General features: G+C 37.5%; 1 long non-coding RNA gene across 2 annotated transcripts in view; it reads left to right on the top strand.

Annotated features, from left to right (window-relative positions):
• LOC102028790 overlaps positions 1-22,942 on the top strand; it is a 91,676-nt gene extending 68,734 nt beyond the window's left edge. For both annotated transcript variants that reach the window (XR_001234889.1, XR_261657.1), the window contains 3 exons: positions 17,010-17,138; positions 21,425-21,787; positions 22,086-22,942. This is a non-coding gene — a long non-coding RNA (uncharacterized LOC102028790). The remainder of the gene's footprint in view (positions 1-17,009; positions 17,139-21,424; positions 21,788-22,085) is intronic.
• The last annotated feature ends 140 nt before the right edge of the window (positions 22,943-23,082 follow it).

Genomic DNA, 23,082 nt, shown 5'->3' with positions numbered 1-23,082 from the left:
TGAAATTACCTCCATTTGTCTGATTTCATTCTCTCCAAGAATGCTATTGATTATCATTTGGCTTCAGGTTTTGAAGTCAGAGTGCTACAGTTTTGGCCAGCCTGAGCATTCAAGTTATGCGAAGGCTTTTAAATTTCTTTGTGTTCTGGTTTCCTCATTTGTAAAGTGAAGTAAAGAGTAGGACATACCTCACAGGGCTGTTACAATAATTAAATAAGCTAATGCAGGTCCGTAAACTACAGTGCCAGTTGCACCAGTAAAATAGTCATGGCAGAATCTGAGTTTTCATTGTTTTACTAGTGCTCCAAAGTGATACCCTTCTTAAGACGTGGAAGTTTATATCTCTGTCATCATAATCAGCATCTGTGTCTATCATCTATTTAGTGTAGACACAAGTCTTTTGCCAGACCGAAATTATAATTCTTTTTTTTTTCTTTTTTGAGACCGGGTCTCATTATGCAGTTCAGGCTGGCTTTGAGCTCACTTTGTAGCTCAGGCTGGCCTGGAGCTTGCACTGATCCTCCTGCCTCAGCCTCCTGAGTGCTGGGATTACAGGCACACACCACCTCTCTCAGCTGAAATTATAATTCTTGACTTGACTTTTTCTTCAGTCTTATCAGGTTTTGCTCTGTTTTTGAAACTCTGTAATTAGTTATATAAACATTTACATTACTTTTGGCAAATCAACCCTATGATTAGAATAAAATATCCTCTTTTCCTCTGTAATATTTTTGTATTGAAATATATTTTCCTGTATTCATACAGCCACTGTAGAGTTCTTACGCTTTTGTGTACCTTTTCCTACTCTTATTTGATGTTTAATATTCAAATAGCTTGCTTTAATCAACCATGTATTTTTTTATCTTTCAGTCTATAATCTCTGTCTTTACCTTACCATTATTCACTTGTAACATAAGGCTTAAGTATGTACTCCCATTTCTTATTATAATCTTTTGTGATAAATTTGTCACATTACATCCCAAAATACCCTGACACTACTATTGCTTTAAGCTATTGATCATCTTTTCAACTGAACAAAAATCGTGTTTCTACCATCATTTTTAACAATGACAGATAGAATAGTATTTCCCTCCCAATGTGGGGACAAAGCGAAAGGGTGGAGTTTTGTTGTGACTGATGCTCGGCACTGCACTGAGCACGGTAAACAAGGGGCAGGCACACAGGTCCGGAGGAAAGAGGCGGAAATGTCTCCACTCGCAAATGACGTATGGAGAAATAGCCTTTATATTCTGATGAAAGCTGAAGTGTATTGTTCCTTTTTAATAATTTTTATTTACAAGATGGTAGTCTAACATCTAAACACTGATCTTAAAAAAATAAAAGGATGCTGCTGTAAAGTTTACTTATCAGTCTTTTTGAAAACAAAATGTTTCTTGTTTTTCTTTAATTTTTTTTTTCTTCATGGTGGTGCTGAGATTGAACCCAGGGTCTTTGCACTGAACTGTACCCCAGGCCTTTTTAGTTTTTGTTTTAAACAGGGTTTCCCTAAGTCACGAAGCTGCTCAGGCTGGACTCCGACCTGCCATCCTTCTGCCTCAGCCTCCCAGAGTGCTAGGATTACAGGCATGGCCCGGCCACATCTGCTTTAGCTCCTCGACTCCCGTTCTTTTAGGAGATGAGCACAGTACTCATTCTTTTACTACATTCAGCGAATTACCTGAGAGATTACGTTTTATCCGGTGCATGCTCGAGTGGCCATCAAATAGCACCAAAGACTAAGCACAGTACTTTCTCACTGAGCTGTGCCTGATGGGCCATTTAAGTACATGTTGATATATTTTGAAATCACTTTAAGAAGCAAACATGCAGAGTGAGAATTTCAACCAAATACAGCCAGCAAAATTACCTAATACTCTTAAAGAGATGTTAGATGCATCCTCAGTGACTTAGATAATATCAGCAAAGATTTTCAACTTGTCTGTTTGAAGATTGGATTTATTTTTGTCACATTTTATCGGTGTTCATGTAAATACTGTCATCGTCTGTGACTGACCGTGATTTGACCTACAATTTGGACTTTAAAATAGGAAGAAGCATGCATTTAGTAGAAACCGTGCTTATCTGATAGCATCTCCCTTAGGGCCTCACTCTGCAGTTCAGGCTGGCCTTGAGCTCACTCTATAGCCCGGGCTGGCCTCCCCCTCCCTGTGATCCTTCTGTCCTAGTCTTCTGCTGAGTGCTAGGGTCACAGGTGTGCAGTGCCACTCCCGGCATCCTCTCTTTGCTTTCATTTTCACTTCGGAATAGCTACATAACATAGCATCTAAGAGAGGGCTTCGAGTCAGACTGCCTGTCTTCCTCACTCAAAAGTATGTGACTTCGTTCAATTTTCTTTGAGAGTTTTATACCTCTGAGTCTCTATATATTAAAAGAGAATGATGATAGGTTTTACTTCATAGATTTCTTTCTTTATGAGATAATTTATTAGGTTTAAAAACTGCCACATAGGCAGGAGCCAAATAAAATTAAGAGTTTTCATTATTATCCTGCATTTTTTTTTTGGTACCGGGAATCGAACTCATAACCTCGCACTTGCCAGGCAGGCGCTGTGCCGCTGAGCTAAATCCCCAGCCCCTTATCCTGCATTCTTAACAATGTTTAGTTATATATTGGTAAATGAACAACAAAACTACAACTTTTGGAAGATTGTTTTTTACAGGCACGTTGGTAATACAGAATGGCGGGAACTGGTACACCCTTAGGGTATCTTGCTCGTCTTCAATCCCATTGCACGTTTCTCCTTTTTCCCCATCCTCCGTTTCCTTTCCAAAAGTCTGTCTTCTACCTTCCTGTCGTGGACTTTTAATTAGTTAATTTACTAATTTATTTTACATTTTCCAGATATGAGAAACTAACTCTGGCTGATTTTACCTAGCAAGATGATCTCCAGTACCATCAATTTTTCTGCAAATGGCATGATTGCACTTTCTTTATGGTGGAATAAGAATTTACCTTGAAACTAAGCCACATTTTCTGCCCCTGTTCTCCTGTGGATGGACGTAAAAGCTATTTCCAGTTTAGTTCTTATGATATGAACTGCCATAAACATGAATATGCATGTATCATTATAATAGGTTATCTTTAATTCTTTTGGAAATATACCTACCGGAGGTATAGCTGGATCAATAGTATTTCTATTTTTAGGTTTTGAAAAATCTCCATACCGATTTCCATAATGGTTGTATGAGTTTATATTTCCACCAACAGTATAGGAGGGTTATTTTTTCTCTACATCTAGGCCAGCATTCATTATCTTTTGTATTTTTGATGATGGCCATTCTGGATGAATCTCAAAGTAGTTTTGATTTGCATTTTCCTAATGGCTAAAGTCGTGGAACTTCTTTTTATATATTTATTGGCCATTTGTATTTCTTTTGAGAAGTATTTAGTCCATTTTCTCACTTCTGTTTGGGTGATTTGGGGGTGGCTAATTTTTCTTAATTCTTTATGTATTGTAGAGATTAATCCTCTATCAGAAGAACAGCTAATGATGACTTTCTCCCACTCTGTAGGCTGTGTCTTTACTCTGTTGCTTCCTTTGCTGTGAGGAAGTTTTTTAATTTGATGAAGTCCCATTTGTTGATTCCTGATATTATGTCCTGATTTACTGGAGTATGATTTAGGAAGTTTTTACCTGTTCTTATGGCCTCCAAGTGTTTTCCATGTGTTATATTCCACCCTTTTCAAAGTTTCTTTTTTTATATCTATGTGGTTGAACCATACCATTTTATTTTAGTAGGGAATAAAAGGTAGGGATCTACTTTCAATCTCTTCTCTGTGGATACACAGTTTTCCCAGCACCATTTGTTTAAGAGGCTATCTTTTCTCCAGTGTATGTTTTTGGTCTCTTTGTCAAAAATCAGACAGCTTTAGGTGTGTCAGTTTGTTTCTGGGCCTTCTGCTCTGCTCTGTTGATTGACTTTTCAGATTTTGTGCCAGTCCCCTGTCGTTTTTGTTGCTATGGCCTTGTTGTAGAACTTGACATCTGGCTCTGCTTTTCCTCTGGAATTATCCTTTTTGCTAGGATAATTTTACTTTGACTATTCTGGGTCTCTTCTGGTTTCATATAAATTCTAGGATTTTTTCTAGCTCTGTGAGGAATATTGTTGATATTTTAATATAATTGTATTAAATCTGTGGGTTACCTTTAGTGATATGCCCATTTTTATAATGTTAGACATTTTGATCCATTAAAAAGAGACATTTGTCTATTTTTCTAATGTCTTCTTCAGTTTCTTTCTTCAGTATTATTTAATTTTTACTGTGGAAGTCTTTCATCTGTTTAGTTAGGTTGATTCCTGGTATTTAATTTTTAAACTATTGTAAATGAAATTATTTTCCTTATTTCTTTTTTAGTGGGTTCATTATTGGTATACAAGATCAGTTATTTCATGAAGAAGCTCTTAAACTCTGTGCTATGCAATCCTACCAGATGTGTAGATATTTAGGAAGCAGGAATTAACACATTGGAGGCATTTGATAGACTTGAGTTGGGGGTAGAAACGGGGTAAGATGAGTGCTACAGTAATGACTTTGGAATTTATGCTAGTGGTAAAAAAGAACTTACAGAACATTAAGTCCAAGAATATCATTGTAAGACTTGAATCTCATAAAAATGTTCAAGCAACATAGTAGAGGAAAAATTCAATGCCAAGCATGACTTTCAACCAATATTTTTTAAATAAAAGAGAGGGGAAGAGAGAACACACTCCAGGGATTTAAACAGGATATAAGAAGTACAGCTAGAAACCGCAGCACAGATCTAGGGAAGAGATGCTGAGGACCTAAACGTGCTCAGTGACGGGAGGCATGAAAAAGGAGATCACAGAGCTGCAGCGGTTCTCAAACTGAATTCCCTAACATCATTACTGTGGAACTTAAAATTTTCCAGCACTGGGACTCATCCTTGGAGATTCTGATCCAGTAAGTCTGGATGTGAACTAAGCATCTGCCATACTGGAAAGCTTTCAGGAATAAGTCTGTCAGCCAGGGCAGAAAAATTCTAGCACACGCTCAAGAAGTACAATACGGACCAGGTGGACGATGGCACATTCACTGAGATAAATAAGCCTTTGTGTGCCTTCATTTGCACACCATCGGTCATTGATTTAGTAGATAATGTTCCTCGAGCCAACATATACGAAGGATACACCGTTTTGGCCAATAAATGAGGTAGATAACAATGAGTTCCTGACTGAACAAGCTGTAGTTAAGATGTAGAGTGCCTCAGCTCAGGAGGGAGAGGAAGGCGGTGGATGGAAACAGGGCAGCCAGCCATCACTCACAGAAAGAGCACTGCGATGCTGTTCTGAGGAAAGCGTGCTTTCACCTTGAATTCAAGATCAGAATGCCTCAGAGTGGAATCAGGCATTTAAACTCAGATGATATATCGACTTCTTCGAACCTTTAAAACATACCATTTTCGACTTTGAGTCCCTTCCTTCATGAGGGTCACTGAGGTTCTGCATGCCAGCATGGTGCCGTAGAATTCCCAGCAATGAGGCATTTTCCGCTACTCCAGCCGACTTCGGAGTGTAGAGCTGTGCTGGGGGTAGCACTGGCCATGAGAGACGGTCAGCAGCCCCAGTGACACCCAGTGCACCAGTTAATCATCTGAAAGCAGAAGCAGGAACTGGAAACAAAAGAGCGGGCTGCACCCTCGGTCAGCCAGGAAGCGATTTCTAGGTGTTCACACCCTAGCAATGCCCCCAGCGGGGAGGAGGATGGCTACGTTTGCCTGTTTACAAAGAGAACATATCTACAACTCTCATAAGGCTAACTAAAACCAACTGCGGCACAGCAAGGATTGCAAACTTCACAGCCAGGATGACATCTGATCCTAAATTCTTGATGCGAAGTCAGATGAATGATAAGCTTCTGCCGACTGCTCTAAAGAGCCCTTTCAGCAGGGCGTTTTCATATGTGTGGACTCACTGACCCTCACCTAGTAAGTCAGGGATGGGTGGTGGTCCAATTGACGCACAGTTTTATTTATTTACTTGATTATCTGCTAAAATAATTTCGAGTGGCTTACAATAAAAATATTTAAAAATCAATGCTTATTTTTATCAAGGTAAAAATAATTAGTATTAAAAGACTCAAAGCAAAATACAGTGCTCCCTAACTTTCATCATTTCATGCTCCCTAACTTCCATCATTTAATTTTTCTCTTCTGATGTTTATAAATAATAAACTTATGTTCATGTTGTTTGACAATATTAAAGTAAAATGTATAATTAACTCTTTCCTATAAGTTCTTTTGTTTTTCATTGATTCTGTCCACATCTTTTTATTTTATTTTGTGGAAGAAAGTCAAACAAAATTTCATAACGAAGTAATAGGAGAATAACAATAGTTAACACATTACATGTTGTTATCTTTAGAGTAGTTGCTCAGGGTACGAGATAGGGGCATAAAAATTTCTCCAATTGATATTAACACAAACCTTCCTTTTTAATGAGCTAAGGGACACTAATAGTCTAACTGACTTGAATTTTTTCCTTTTTCCTACTGTCCTTTCCCCTTTCACCTATCCTACCTGTCCTTTTGAATGTCTTCCCATTTCACAATATCTATTGTACATTTTAGAACTTATTTACACTTCCAGTTTCTCACACTGGGGAGACAGCATGATGTTTACACATATGAGTCTGATTTATTTCACTTACAGGTATAGCCTTAAGTTGCATCCATTTACCTGTAAAAGTCTCACATTTATCCTTCTTTATGGCTGAGTAGTACTCCACTATATAAAAAAATCACACCTTCTTTATCCATTTCTTCATTGATGGGTATTTGGGTTGTTCCCAAGATTTAGTTATTACAAGGCTGGGCATGGTAGTGCATGCTTGTAAAACCAGCACTCAGGAGGCTGAGGCAGGAGGGTCATTGAGAGTTCCAGACCAGCCTGGGCTACAAAGTGAGCTCAATGCCAGGCTGAACTGCATAGTGAGACCCTGTCGCAAAAAGACCAAAAAAAAAAAAAAAAAAAAGAAAAGATAAACTGATTTCCACAGTGCTTGTACCAGTCTACATTTCCAACAACAGTGGAGTAGGGCTCCTTTTTCCCCACAGGCCCACTAGCGTTTGCTATTGGTTGATTTCTTAATGATAGCTATTTTTTCTGGGGTGAGATGGAATCTCAGTGTTGTTTTAATTTGCATCTGTCAAATGACTGGTGATGTTGAACAGTTTTTTATGTATTTATTTGCTGTTTGCCCTTCTTGAGCTGAAAAATGTGTGTTCATCTCAGATACCCATTTTTTGATTGAGTCTTTGAATTTTGGGGGTCTGATTTTTTCAGTTCTTTATATGTTCTAGATAGAAGTCCTTTGTCTGAGGGAAAATTTGCTATAATTTTTTCCCGCTCTGTGGGTTGTCTTTTCACTTTGTTGGTGATTTCTTTTGCTATGCAAAAGCTTTTTAGTAAAATGAGATCCCATTTGTTGATTCTTTGAAGTATTTCCAGAGCAGTCTGGGTTTTGTTTATGAACTCTCTACCTACACCTATGTCTTCATGATTTCTACCTACTTTTTCTTCCAGTAGATTTAGTGTTTATATTTTAAAATTTAGATCTTTGATCCATTTTGACTTTAGTTTAATGCATGGTGATAGACATGGGTCTAGTTTTAGTCTTTGGCACATAGAGAGCTAGCTTTTCCAGCATCAATTATTAAGGAGGATGTCTTTCTTCCAGTAAATATGTTTAGCCCCTTTGTCAAAGTAAGGTGGGTGAGAGTGTTTGTAGTTGTGTCTGCATATTCCAATCTGTTCCACTGGTCCTCAGGTCTGATTATTTTTGGCCAATATCATACTGATTTTTTCATAATAGCTTTGTAGTATAATTTTAAGTCAGGGATTGTGATGCCTCCTGCCTTGCCTTTGTTGTCCAGGACTGGCTTTTCTATTCTAGGTCTCTTCTGATTCCAGATGAAATTCAGGAATGTTTTCTTTATCTCTGTGAGGTATGTTACTGACACTTTGATCAGGATTGCACTGAATCTGTATAACAGTTTTGGGAGTTTGGCCATTTCACTGTTTGTTCTTCCTGTCCAGGAGCAAGAGTTGTCTTTCCCTTTTCTGACGACCTCTTCGATATCCTTTTTCAGAGCACTGTAATCTTAAGTATATAGATCCTTTACTTCCTTTGTTAGATTGATTCCTACATATTTCATTTTTTGGATGCTATTGTGAATGGTATTGTTTCCCTAATTTTTCTCTCAGTGAGCTGGTTTTGTATACAGGAATGCTATTGATTTTTGAGTGTTGACTCATATCAAGCTATGCTACTGAATTTGGGTTTTAAATCTAGAAGTCTTTTGGTGAAATTTTTGGGTCTTCTATGTAGAGTATCATGTTATCTGTGAATAATGATAATTTAACTTTTTCCTCTCCTGTTCTTATTCCTTTTATTTTTCTTTCTTGTCCAATTGCTCTGTCTAGTGTTTCTGAAACTATATTCAATGGGAGTGTTGATAGTGGACATTTTGTCTTGTGCCTTATTTTAGAGGGAAAGCTTTTAGTTTTTGTCCATTTAGTATGATATTGGCTGCTGGTGTGCCATAGATGGCTTTTATCAGATTGAGATAAACACCATCTATTCTGGTTTTCTGTAGGGTTTTAATCATAAATGAGTGTTGGACTTTGTCATAAGCTTTTTCTGCTTCTATTGAGATGATCAGATAAATTTTGTCTTTTGCTCTGTTGGTGTGGTGTATTATTATATTTATTGATTTGCATATGTTGAACCATCCCTGCATTCCTGGGATGAATCCCACTTGGTCATGGCATATAATCTTCTTGATGATTTACTGAATTCTGTTTGCTAGTATCTTATTGAGGATTTTTGCATTTATTTTCATTAGGGAGATTGGCCAGTAATTCTCTTTTCCTGTTGAGTCTTTCTCTAGTTTTGGTATCAGGATAATACTTGCCTAAGGAATGAAGTAGGGAATACTCTTCTTTTTCAATTTCATTTAAGAGTTTGAGGGGTGCTGATATTAAATCTTCTCTAGATTTCTTATAGAATTCAGCAGTGAATCCATCAGGACCTCAGCTTTTCTTTGTTGATAGGTTTTTGATTACATTTTCAATATCATTGACTGATATTCAGAATTTTTATATCTTCTTGATTCAGCTTTGTCAATTCATATGTACCTAGGAGTCCATCCATTTCTTCTGTGTTATCCATCCTATGTCTCTTTCCATCTTCTAAAAATACTTGTAGTTCAATATTTGGTTAAGTCAACAGCAGGTCGCTACTGCATTATGTAAGTATGGGTATTATTCTTTGCAGAACCAAAAAGCTAGCTTGTCATGGTTATTTTCTTCCTTGCACAATCTTTTCTACCCTACATGTTTCCCAAATTAATAATTCCCTTGCTTTTTGTTTACTTATCTTTAAATGGTATAGTGGTTAATCTTGTCTGTCAAGCAGATTGGCTTTAGAGATGCCTAGAAGGGTAAAGCACATTTCTGTTTATGTCTGGGTGGGCCATGGAGCTATGACTTTGGCAGCTGTATGTATTTCCCTCTCTGGCACTCTCCCCTTGCTCCCCGTTTCTTGGATGTCATGAGTTGAGCAGCTTTTTTCTATTATGCCTTCTATTATGATGCTTTTGTCCTTGGAGGTAATTAGTCAAGCTCTGGAACCTCTGAAACTGTGAACAAAAACAAACCTCCTGTTCCTTCAAGTTGTGGTTCTCATGTATTTTGTGCCAGCCACAGAAAACTGGCTAGTACATGTATACATCATTAGTTCTTCCCAAGAGAATCATAAGTTCATATTTTTTTTAATCTTGACTCTGTGTGTGTATGTATGCACATATTTCTTTCTAGAGACCTTACACAAGATCCTCCCATATATTTTCTGTTCTGGACTGCTTTCTGTGTAGGACTGTTGCTCACCTATCACTTTGGAGACTTTTCTTTCTACTCTTACGTGTTAGATCCCTGTTTTGTGGTATCCATGTCTTCCTCTTTCTTGGTTTAGTGTTTTATTTCCTTAGTTTATTATTTTTTTCTTATTATATTTTCCAGACATCTTTCATTAACTTTACAAAGAAATTATGTATGAAAAGAATATTTTCCAGTCTTATTTATTTGAAAGTTACTTTGGCCATTCCATTTAATTTTTAAGCTGTTAGTTGTCATATTTTTAGTTTCCAAATGTTCTTCTTTATTGCATAATTTTTGACAATTGTAATTATAGTGACTTGTTAGAGATTTCTTCCATTTTCCTGTGGGATTATTGTGGTTGACATTCTAAGACTGTAAGTGCAAAGATAGTAGTTGATGGCTCAAGAATGAAAGGTTTCAAACTGGGACTTAGATGGAGTTAAGTTATTGTTAAAACCAAGAATAATTGGCTGAGATTGGGTCAAGGGCAAAGTAAGTTGGAGAGAGATATCAAAGAACTGACAATTCACGGTACAGAGGAAAGAGTTGTGTATGTTTAAATTGCCCAGAAACAAGGCATAGGTGGTGTTGGAGTGAAATGGGAGAAATAAGAATGACTGAAAAAATGAGTGAGCGACCCATCGAGGCATTTATTGCAGATGACTGCAATAAGGATCAGATAGCAGATGGAATAGTTTAATCTTACCAAATTTAAAACGTCACTTTGCAGGAGGAGGAAAGCAGAATAATCTGAAGGTGAGAATGAGGAACAGGAAAAACGCAATGATTACCTCTCATTTCAGGGGCACAGAAAGTGTGTGAGAGAAAACCGCTACAACTTGAGAAAATAGATGAGTTCACATGTTGAGGGATAAGCCCGGTTTCCAAGTAAGTAGAACAAACGTTCAGAGAAGAGATTAAAGATGAGGCAGACACACATTATTCTCCCTGTTAAGTATACTCAATGCTGAACTCAACCCAGACATGTTGGCTGTCCAACAAACAGTTGGTTTAGAAGGGAAAAATTTTCCTCTATTTAAGTAGGGAGTCCGTAATAGTTTCCTATCCTTGGGAAAGGATACTTATTTAATTGATAGAAGCCCGCCAGGCTAGGAAAAAGTTGGATGATGTGAGGTGCTGGTGCGAGACCAGTGCCACAGATCAATGCAAGATTCGGACCCACTCAGGTTCTGCTCTGTATGTTCCCCAGCCGGTCCGTATGATTGATATGTAAGGTCGGATGAAGTTGGAGGAAAGCAAATGAATATAATTGATCTACCTTTTTAAAAAATTGCTTTTGGGTATAAAGTTTTGCACCTTTTTCTTTCAAGTTAAATGTCTCTAGAACACTTAACTATATTGTAAGCAATTTCACCTCCCTTCTCTCTTGCAAAAGACTTATCTCCATCAATCCTCTTATCTTTTATTTTGCTCTTTATATTTTGGGTTGTCTTGACCTCTTCTAGGAAGATATCTATAAAGGGAATATGTGGATCAAATAGAATTTCTATTTTTAGATTTTTGAGGGATCTCATACTGATTTCCATAATGGTTGCGCTAGTTTACAATCCTGCCAGTGTAGAAGGGTACCCTTTCCCCTGCAGCCTAACCAGCATTTGACGTTTTTTGATTTCTTAATAGCTGTTCTTTCTGCAGTAAAGTAGAATCTGTGTTCTTTTTATTTGTACTTCTCTAATGGCTAGAGATGACATTTTTTCTGGCATTTATTGGCCACTTGTGTATCTTCCGAAAAATGTCTATTCCTTTCATTTGCCCATTTTTTATTGGATGTTTTGGTTGGAGGGCACCTAACTTTTTTTGAGTTCATTATATATTCTAGATATTAGTCCTTTGCTTGTGGAATAGCAGGAAAAAATTTTTCCAGTTCTGTAAGTTGTCTTTTCATTGTTGGTTGTTTTCTGTGTCGTGCCAAACTTTTAAATTTGATATGATCCCATTTGTCCATTCCTGGTACTATCATACAATTGTTCTTTTCAGAAAGTCTTTGTTATGCCTATGCGTTTGAGTTTTACCTGCTTTATCTTCCAGTGGATTAAATGCTTCTCTTCTAATATTTAAATCTTAAATTCACTTTTTAGTTTAGTACTTGGTGAGAGATATAGATCTAGATTTCATCTTTTGCACGTGGATACCAGTTTTCACAGCGTCATTATTTAAGTAGGTATCCTTTTAGCCCCTTTGTATCTGAGAGCCGAGTGTGCCTGGGTTCTCATACTCTATTGTACTTCGTTAAATCACATGATTTTTTTGCCAGTGCCATGCTGTTTTTAATCACTGTAACTTTGTAATATAACTTGAAGTCCAAGAATGTGATGTCTCCTGCTCTGCTCTTGTTGTCCAAGGTTGCTTTGGTATTCTGGGTCTCTGCTTCTTCTTTGTGAATTTTAGGAATGGTTTTTATAGTTCTCTGGGGAGTGTTCTTGGTATTTTGATTAGTGTTGCATCAAATTTGTACATCAGTTTTGGAAGTATGACCATTTTGATAATATTTTATCTACCTACCTAGGAACAGGAGATATCTTTCAACTTTCTGGTGACTTCTTTGATCTCCTTTTTCACAGAATTGTAGTTTTCTTTGTAGAAGTCTTTCACTTTCTTAGATTAATTCCTACATATTTAATTTTTCTTGATACTATTGTGAACGGTGGTATTTTCCTAATTTCTTTTCTGGTGCTCATTATTGGTGTACAGAAATGCTACTGATTTTTGTATGTTGACTTTGTATCCTACTGGATTTGGTTATTAATTCTGGGAGTCTTGTAGTGGCTGTTTTGGATCTTTCCCAAATAAGGACATGTTATTTGCAAATAATGATAACTTGACTTTTTTTCCTACATGTAGCCCTGTCATTTCTTTCTTTCGCTTGATTGCTCTGGCTAATATTTCGACTACTATATTGAGCAGAAGTGGCAATAGTGGACATACTTCTCTTGTTCCCAATTTCAGAGGGAAATCTTTCAAGACTTTCCCCATTCAATTCAATGCAGGCAGGAGATGTGTCATAAATGGCTTTAAGTAGACTGAGACAAGATCCTTCTATACCTAATTTCTTCAGGTTTTTTTTTTTTTTTAATGAATAGATGTTGAATTTTACCAATGGTTTTTCTCTATAATTTTTTAGATAATCACGTAATGTTTTTGTCCTCAGTTCTGTTTACATAATATTGATTTTGTATTTTGAAGTATCTCTGCTTCCCTGGGATGAATTGTAGTTGGTCATGATGCATGATCTTTTTGAAAATTTGTTGCATTTTGATTGTTGATATTTTGTTGATGATATTTGTGTCTATGTTCATCAAAAAGATTTACCTGTAATTCTCTTTTTTTGAGGTTTGGTCTTTTCTGATTTTGGAATTAGAATAATACTGTCTTCCAGGAATAACTTTGTGAATATGCCTTCCTTCTCGATTTCATTAAAGACTTTGAGATTATTGTTATTAAATCATCTCTAAAACTCTTATTGAAATCTATGGTGAATCCATTGGGTCCTGACCTTTTCTTAATTAGTCCAGGATTTTTGTTTGTTTGTTTCATTTTGTTTTTTTTTTATGATGGTTTTAAGTTCATTGCTTATTGGTTTTTATATCTTGGTTGAGGTTTGCGATTCATATGTGTCTAGGAATCTATCCATTTCTTCTGAATTCCCCAATTTACTGGAATACAGATTCTTCAAATAGTTTCTAATTACTTTTGGAGTTCAGTGATATTGTTGTGATTTCACCTTTTTCATTTCTAATTGCATTGAACTGGGTCTTTTCTCCAAATATATCAAACTCATGTACATCAAACTCACAGTCAGGTTAGTGGGATAGAATATAAAATAAAACATGAGAGAGACCTGGAAATATAAAGATAGAATAAAAAATAAGATTAAGCAAAAGTTTAGCTTGCAGTTGTACTAGTTGTGGTGCGGCCAAATTCCTTAAATTGCTTTGCACGGCAGTCAAAACACAAATGGCGAATGTTAGTTAATTTTTTTCCATGAGGAAAATGTACATTTACTCCTTAGAAAAAAAAAAAAAAGGTTTTTCTCTAGTTGTCAGGAAACTACTTTTTTCAAAAATTTTTTCAGAAATGGGACACTTCATTGTGTGAAAGTGAGCTACTTAGCAACTTCCCTAGAAGGAGCAGGATGGCTGTCACAGAGCAGCTTCTCCTGCCCTGCCTCCAGCAGCGCTTCTGCAGTTCCCAGTTCATGTGTTGTATACGTGGCTCAAATGAATGTGATACAGGACTTATTCTGTCCAGCTGAACCTGTACCAGAATTGTGTAAATGAAGGCCACAACACTACAATCAAGTGAAAGATATTCTGTAAGTAATAAAATTATTGTGATTCCTTTGGATATTTCCCCCTTTTCAATAATTCAGAATGAACAGCCAGGGAAAGACCCAGATTATTGTGCAGAACAACCTAACTTCTACCTTCTATAACTAGAGAGGCACTTTTAATATCTATATGAGCTTAAGCAGGTTAGTTGACCTTTCTAAATCCCAGTGTCATGGGACACTGCCTCATAAGATAGCTAGGAGATATATATGAGAAAAACTATACAAAGATTAAGCAAAACATAACATTATTTTAAATTCAATTCTTTGACTTCAGTAAGTCCCCGATTTTTTTTAAATCAAAATAGCTCTTAGATTTCAAGTCAGTGGTTTTCCAGATGCTAATGGAAATAGAAATTTTTAATTCTCTATATACTCTCTTATATTTGTTTTAGGCTTAGCAAGAAAAGAAAACAAAGAAATGATTAACCCTTACAAAAGAAGTATAAAAGATTATAACTGCAGTTGCTGTTTAAGGTCAAGGACAGGCATCTGGGATAGTCCTCCCTGGAGAGGAATTCATAACACCCAATTTCAAGTGCTGTAATGAGGCTAAGCATTATGGATCTTTTGGTACATAACTTAGTATCTTTTGGTTCATTTCTTCATCTGTAGAAATGAGGGCTTGGAGTGGATAATTTCTGAGGTCCCCTCTGTATACCACCCTACGTAATTGTTTGCTTCCTGTGAGTGTTAGTTCCTGAATAGTTAAAATAAGAAAAAAACCAGTATTAACAAATTTAGATTCCATCATGACACAGATATCTGACATTAGTGGTATACGTGGCAGTGAAGTTGCAGCATATCAGTGAATCAATATCTAACTGCCATATTTCTGTCTTCAAAATGCAGCCCTTTACATCAACAGAATGTTCCCCAGCTCTGTTTATTGGAAAGCAATTCATGAAAAAGTGATTTAAAGACAGAAGCAGAAGGAAAGATAAACAAAGTCAAGGAGAAATACAAAGGTGACTTTAAAAACTGACTCATCAGGAATCAATTTGTTGTTAGGATTTGCACTAATGTTTACTAGTTTCTAAGAAAATCCCCCTGCAACAAGGAACAAACGTTTTAAAGGGTATAAATCTGTTTCATGTCCTGTAAGCATTTGGAGAGACACAGGAAATAAAAGAAAACAGTATTGAAAGTGCTGAATCTCTTAGGTTGATTCAGAAGCAAATACAGCAGCAGATATTAAGTGTACTTCAAATGAGGCCTTTTGTGTGGAATTGACACAACCACACCTACCGGTGCTTTCTTTGTTCCCATAGCCCATCTAATTGTTTTCTAGAATAAAAGCATCAGAGTTACTCACAGTTTTTTTCAACCTGCAAGTAAAAGATGTCATTATGGTTGCTAGTAATCGCCTCATATTTCATGAACAAATAAGTCAAGCAGTTTCCTGATCAAAATACAATAATCCCTATACTCCGGAGAGAACTCCACTGGATCCCTTTGTGCTACTTTACCCCAGTGACTTAGCTTCTATGCAGATTTCACTTTTGTATTCGGCTTGGTTTTTTACCACCTGTAACCCATAAAATAATGGGGCAAGAGAATGCAGGAAACTCCTTTCTATGCTATCATGATAAATCTGTGTTACATGGTGAGCTGAGTGGAAAAGATTGAACACATTTAACTGAATCCAAACATGTTATTTTTATTGATGCTTCTCCAGTTATAAAGTTGAGATAGTTTGACTGAACCTTAGAAAATTGGACATTTTGGTATTTACTTTAGCAAAAAGATTATTCCAGCTGGGGATTCAAAATAAAATTTGCTGTTTGTAGTTGGTTCGGCTTCCTGGGTGTTTCAGCTAGAAAAACAGGAGGTCTGTGGGGAATGGTGACCTGTCACTGATGTTGAGCTGAATTATCAAATATGTCGATAAAGCCTTAAAAGCTTATATCACCTTTTAAAATGGCAAAACTTTAAGATTTTTCTAAGCATTTTTACAAAATCCAAAAGAAGGAACATCAGTGCCAGTTGGTAGTAAGAACTCATTCAATTTGTATTATAACAGGAACTAAGTTTATTTTCTTAGTTTCTGGTATGTTAGTACAAGCATGCATCTTCCTTTCCGACCTATACAATTCTATCATACATATGATTGTGCAGCTTGTTTCTATAGTTACTATTTCATTCACTTTTGAGTCTGTAAATCTTTTGTCAACAAAATTCAGAGGACTTTATTTTTGACAATTTCTAAAGTTTGAAAGTTGGAAAAATCTTGAGCCTAAAATGTTTGCCAGGTAAATGCTTCCAAATCCTTAATTTTTTTTTTTTGGCAAGATCTAAAAACATTTGCTGTGACCCCCTGGAGGTAAGAGTATTGATTTTTTAATGGGTACACTTTTTTTCAAATGGAGTCCATTGCTTAAATCCAACACCCGCTCCAATGTTGAAAGAAAGTTTGTTTCCCAGTAATTATTGTTCTTTTTGTCACTGATAGTTCTGTGTTCAAGAATCTATATATTTTCTTGAGGAAATGTACAGTTGGTCTGTTATGCCAGCAAGCAAAGAGGATTGGATATTAATAATTAATAAGTTGTTGTATATTTTGCCTAAACAAAGGTGAGAGTTATTCTACGTAACAAACATACTTTGTATCTTTTGAGATGAGTGGGTAGAACCTTCCAAATCTCGGTAGAAAGGATTATCATTTTCATTTCCTTTTACACATTTTCTCTCAAGAAGTTAGAGACTGTGTTGGAAATTAAGCTTCTTATTCTCTTCTTACAGGAAAAGCGAAAAACTTTCCAAGAATGAGAAAGTCCTGATGAACATTTGATCGGAAGTTCTAGTCAGCTATCCTGTGCATGGCTCACTGAACCACCAGACCGTTTGCCAATACCCTCTGATGCAGTGGTGGTAAGTGGTGATGGAAATGAATATTCTGTTATAGACTTGCAATATAGCTCTTGTCTTGGCAGGGTGGAGTTGAGAGGCTTATCTGTTCTCATTTTTTCATACTTCCTTGGCCAGCTTAGACACTTTGGACAAGGTGTAGTTCGTCCATCCATTTTGACACCTGTTTCCTAAAATGACCTTGTTCCTAGATCCAGGCTACTGGTTACTCTTCATTAATAAAACCCTCTGGCATTCTGGTAATTCAAACAGTTTTCTGTGGCTATGTACGACTTTGGAAGGGTTAGGCTGGCTAGAGAAGTTGAGAGTGGTGGAAAATCACGGATAGCTTAGCGAGTCTGCAGCGCGGCACTCGGGAGCAATTAACCTGGAGAAGTTTGAAGGCAGAGCCAGTGAAATGCGGAGAGCAAGTTTTCAGGTGCCTCATGTGTTGTGGTGGAGAGTTTGAACTCGACTCTAAAAGCTGGGGACCCATTCAGTGACAATGAGCGTGACAGTAATATATTCATGAGTTGTTGGTTTTGTTTGTTTTATTTTAAGATAATTCACTTTAGAAACTCTAAGAAGAAAAGCTCCTAGGAATAAATAGAGGCCATCTGGCCAGCAAAAAAAAAAAAAAAAAAAAAAACTCTTAGCAACTTATTCAAGACAACTAAATGCATAATGAATGTAGAAAATGTGGATGCAGTAAAAGCAATAGATTGGAAAAATATTGAGAAATCAAATAAACAATATTTATTGTTAGATCAGATGTGGAGATATAGGAAAACTTTAAAAGTTAGTACAGATTCTGATTGGGGCAACTGAGAGGAAATTAAAGCCACTTTATCTTATGTACTAATCTCATTTTTCAAAAATTATTTAAGGTAACTCAGAAGGAATTATAATTAAGGTTAAAGAAGATTAAATGTCTACAATATATATTTTGAAAAGAATTAAAGAAAAAGGAAAGAGGCAGCTGGGAAACACTGGAATTAACACTAAATAAGATAAAAACAAAAGTGATATAAGTACAGAACCAGATTTAGTGAAGGTCTACACCTTGCTAAAGGTGGGTAACAAATCACTTTCGCACAAAAATGTTTAGTAGGTTGTTCAGCAGGGAAAACATGATGAATGAAAAGATCCATGAAGCTGCCTGCAAGAAGCAACAGATCTACAGCTACAGGAAGAGCAGAGACGCCACCAAAGAAAGTGGAGTCCAGGAAGTACTGCCATGCCCTGACAGAGGAAAGAGAGAAATAGATTTTTAGAAGGAACAGTGGTGAATTCAGCTCTGCCAGTGTTAAATTACTCCATCTCTAATTAAGTAATTTCTTACTTTTTCTAAATACTCTATCCTCACTGTCTAATCCTTTGTGCTAATCCTTATTGTATCTCTGATCCAGGAAACAAATGCGCTTTTGAACATCATCCATATGCCCTTGGCAAAGAACTTTTCTTTGAATGAGCTGTTTCCTTTTTCTTGCTACCCTCTTTTTGCATGTGGTCACATTCACAAGACGATCAAGTTATGACTTTATAAATCATAATGTATAAAAATTGTTTAGGCTCACAATGCTTAAATAGAGGGAGAATAATGTGAACAAACTGGACAGGGGAATACAGTCAATGAACAAGATCCACTGGCAATGCTATCAATTCCGTAATTATTAAAATTCACTTTATTAGTTAGCACAGAAGCAGGCTAGCATGGAGGGCCCAGTCTCATTAAAGTTTGAGATGTACCTTTGTAAAGTAGCCTCAGAAGAAGCTAACTTAATCACCACAGTGGAAATCACACAGACATAGGAGGTGCCTTCCGTTAGAGGTGGGAGCTGGTGGTGGAAGATGAGATTTCCAGGCCTGCTGTAGCCCCAGCTTGTGACACAGGGAGACGCAGCCAGGGAGTGCAGCCAGGCTTAGACATAAACTCTTAAAGTGTTGGCCCAACTCATGAGTTTATATGTTTTGAGGTCAGTAACTCACACATTGAAGGTCCAGTGAAGTTAGATATAATAATTTCCTAGAAAACTGAGTGTACTCATACTCTCAAGGGAAGAGAAATTCACTTCGAGTTCCCAAATATGGGATCTTATAAGAGACCCACGTTTGAACAAAATGTTACCATGGAACCCAAACATAAACTCCAAAACAAAACCGACTGTAGCAAACTCTGTGTTTGGGAGCATTTCAAAGCTGCGTGTGTATCTCACCTTTACAGCCTGTTCATTGTGTACCTCACGTGAGCGCAGTCACTTAGGGTACGTGTCTGTGCTACGTACAATTACACGACAGTTACACAGGCTCAGTTTCATAGACTTTAAATATCCTTTCCTCTCTACATTTTCATCATCGAAACTCTGTATTTCAGTTTTGTACAGTGTGTAAAACATCCCATTCATAGTATTTCAATGTTTTGGGAAAATACACGAACATGATCTGAAATACCAACATGTTACACAGTAAGAAAACGTTTTTCTTTCCATTTTTCTTATTTTCTGAGTAAGAGAGGAAGAGCTTTATTTGCATGTTTTGAAGATCTTTTGAGACAGGCTCTCACTATATAGTCCAGGCCTTGGCTTGCCTCAAACTTGTATTCATCCCCTTGTTTCTGTCTCCCAAATACTAAGACTACAAACGTTGACTACTCTCAGCTCAGATTTTTAAAATTAAAAGAAATGTCTTCGGTGTAGTGCTTGGCATGATTGCAGAGCCTTGCGCATGTTATGTTAGACAAGTGCTCTACCTCTGAGCTATACAAACAGCTTCATTTGGAAGAACTTTTAATAGTGATCTCTTTTAAACCAAAAGTTAGTATAGTTCTACTTAGAATTTTTTATCAGTTAATGATATGCAGCAAAAATTTAATAATTTGTCATTTATTTATTTATCTTTTTGAGATGAGGTCTCATTATGCAGTTCAGGCTGGCCTTGAGCTTACTTTGTAACCCAGGCTGGTCTCAAACTCGCAAAGATCTTCCTACTTCCGCCTCCCGAGTGCTGGGATTACAGGCGTGAACCACCACACTTGGCAATAATTTGTATTTTTAAATTGTATTGCCTTTTACTTTTAAAAGATTTTTTTTTTTAAATTTAGGGCAATGAAGCAGAACTTTCTTTAAAAATAAATTTATTTCAGTTAAGAAGTGAATTGAATGAATTCATAACAGTATTAAAGAACGATTAGAGATTATAGGCAAATATAGGAAAATTATGTGGATATGGGAAAAATCGAAACCTACCATGCAGATGACTAAGCCGTGATCCCACCAACCCAAGCCGCTTTCCTTTCTGCAGATATACACCTTGCTTTGATGGCATCTTACCACGGGAATCTTCTTCAGTCCTTTTCACTTGATCAACTTTTCATCCCTCCAAAGTCTCTGTCTCCGGCAATGTCTGGTCCATGTTTATTTTTAATCTATTTCACCTTGTGTAACCTATTTCACCTTGTTTAACCTGTTGCCACCGGTTAAACTTTAGTACCAGTAGTTGATTTAGATCCCTACCTGATGGCCAACACTTATTTGGAATATGTTATTCATCTCCATATCTCTATTTTCCAGCACAGTGGCAGACAAAAAAAGCAACAGCTTGATGAATTAATTCATACAAACTAATAAAACTTCACTTATATCTTGTAGATAAGTCATACTATTATTTTGTTCAAAAAATATTCAGTGAGGAGGCTGGGGATTTAGCTCAGCCGCAAAGCACCTGCCTGGCAAGTGCAAGGTCGTGAGTTCGGTTCCCGGTACCGGAGAAAAACCAAAAAAAAAAAAAAAAAAAAATTCAGTGAAAGTAATAATAGTAATTCTAACCTGTGTGTGTGTGGGTGTGTGTGTCAGTATTAATAGAAGTAGCAATGAGAGTGTTCTAAGTGCTACTGATGTGTATATCTATATATATATATATATATATATATATATATATAGTGATTTTTATGTGTATTTTACCACAGTAATATTTTTTAAACTCTATAGAAGGCAAACAAAATTTAAGATTTTGCTATATGGGGATGCAATTCTCCTTGTGCATATATTAAAAGGTTAGTTTAGAAATTCACCATGAATCACTGTAGCAGACATCAGAGTCTGGCTTCATTGAAGTGTCAAGCTTGGAGATAGATTGGCCGTGTTTATGGGATACAAATGAAAACCAATGATACAAGGTTAGGCACAGAAAATAGAACTATTGCATAAGTAGTCTTTATAAACGCGTGTATGCGTCCTTGAGTGGTGTATTTAGTCTGTGCTTGCTAGGGAACAGATTTATGCAGGGCACAAACTTACAAGAACAACTTCCAGTATCTGAGCATAGACTCAAAGGTGGAGGAGCACAAGAGAGCTGTCCGCGTGCCAGAGACCTGAGGAATTCGGGTGAGGTCCTAGAGCCAGGGCAGCGCCCCAGCCAGGCCGCACCACGAGGCCGACGAGGCCGTGCAGGAAGCGAAGAATCCACGCAGAGAACCTGGAGACGACGCTCAAGGTGAAGCGACCAGAGCTCCCAGCCCGCGCGTGCCAAAGGCCTGCAGACAAGCTCGAGGCACGGCAAAGCCCACAGCTGCTCCCAAGAGGACATCGGCCATCCTCGGGGCAGGCGAAGCTCAGCCCGGAGGACACAGAAGCTTCTCCGAGGAAAACCAGCGGCACTAAGCGCTCCCAGGAGAGGTGAGCGTAAAATCCGCCCCTCCTGTTCCCCTTCACACCTTTCCTGCTGCGAGCTGACTCACACCAGCTGCAAGGACACTTAAGTGATTAACCATTAACCAAGCGGTGGGGGGTGAGAGGCCTGACTTACTATTTGTATGCACGTAGGAAACACGTGGTTTGCTGGGTGTTGGATATGCAGATGGAGTATGCTTTGTCACCTGTATCTCAGGCCCTTTCCATCACAGTTCCAGTGCCAGCTGCAGCTATCTCTTTAAACAGTTTTTTTTTTTTTTTTTTTTTCTGATAAACATTCCAGTGGCTCCTCAGAAGGCCTGAATTTGAGCCCCAGAAGACAGCTGGAGACCCATACACCAGGCAAGGACTCTTCTTCCCACCAACGCTCAGCTTTGTTTTTCTTTCTCACTAACTTTCACAAGTTCAATCCCCGGCATGGGTCTACACCGGCTGCCCGGCTGCCTCCTACACCCCAGGAACACAGAGAATAACCGTGTCGGGCTCCCCTTCTCTAGTGCCCTGTGCTCAGGGAAGTAGCATCTTGGTTTACAAACGTGGGGCCAGATCCTGCCGAAAAGGGAAGGGACGGCACAGGGAGTCGCTGGAGGTGAGCACACAGCCCAGAGAGGCCCACTGCCTTGCGCACGCTCCACTGGAGCCCCGCGCGCCAGACACGGCCAGGGCGCCTTCCGCCTAGTGTTACATAATGACCAAACTCCCGGGCCCCAATACCTTCTCTGAAAAAATATTAAACATTGGATAAATATCGCTTACCCCAAAACTAATGCCTCCATCAGCAGATGTTCTGTACTATGTTGTTTCATTTCCTCCATTTTTTTGGTCATTATTGTCCTGTTTATTGATGTCTGCTTGTTAATTGTTACTTTCTGCAACCTACCCAAAGAACATAAACTTCACCAAAGACCTCTCCTGCTCTGTCCAGTTTTATTCCAGTGCAGAAGAGTTACTGGCATGTAGACACTGTTCAGAAAATGCTAGTTAAATCAAAGAATTTGAAGACATCTCATATTTAAAGTGCACTTTAAGAAATATGTGAATGATAAAAGGTAGTTAGAAATATTAGGATGGCTACTTTCAACATTTGAAAGAGCTGCAGATCATCCCCTAAGTACTTTATAAAATCTGGTGAGTCACAACTACTGTGCATGATTTAATTTATTCAATATTTTAAATATTTTTAATCCTTTATTTATTTATTTTTTTTGGTTTTTCTCCGGTACCGGGAACCGAACTCACGACCTTGCGCTTGCCAGGCAGGCGCTTTTGCCGCTGAGCTA

Source organism: Chinchilla lanigera, unplaced genomic scaffold, assembly GCF_000276665.1.
Source record: "Chinchilla lanigera isolate Chin_1 unplaced genomic scaffold, ChiLan1.0 scaffold00034, whole genome shotgun sequence".
In the NCBI taxonomy this organism is placed as follows: domain Eukaryota; kingdom Metazoa; phylum Chordata; class Mammalia; order Rodentia; family Chinchillidae; genus Chinchilla; species Chinchilla lanigera.
Note: the sequence above shows the minus strand (reverse complement) of the source record. Positions and strands in the feature narration are given on the sequence as shown.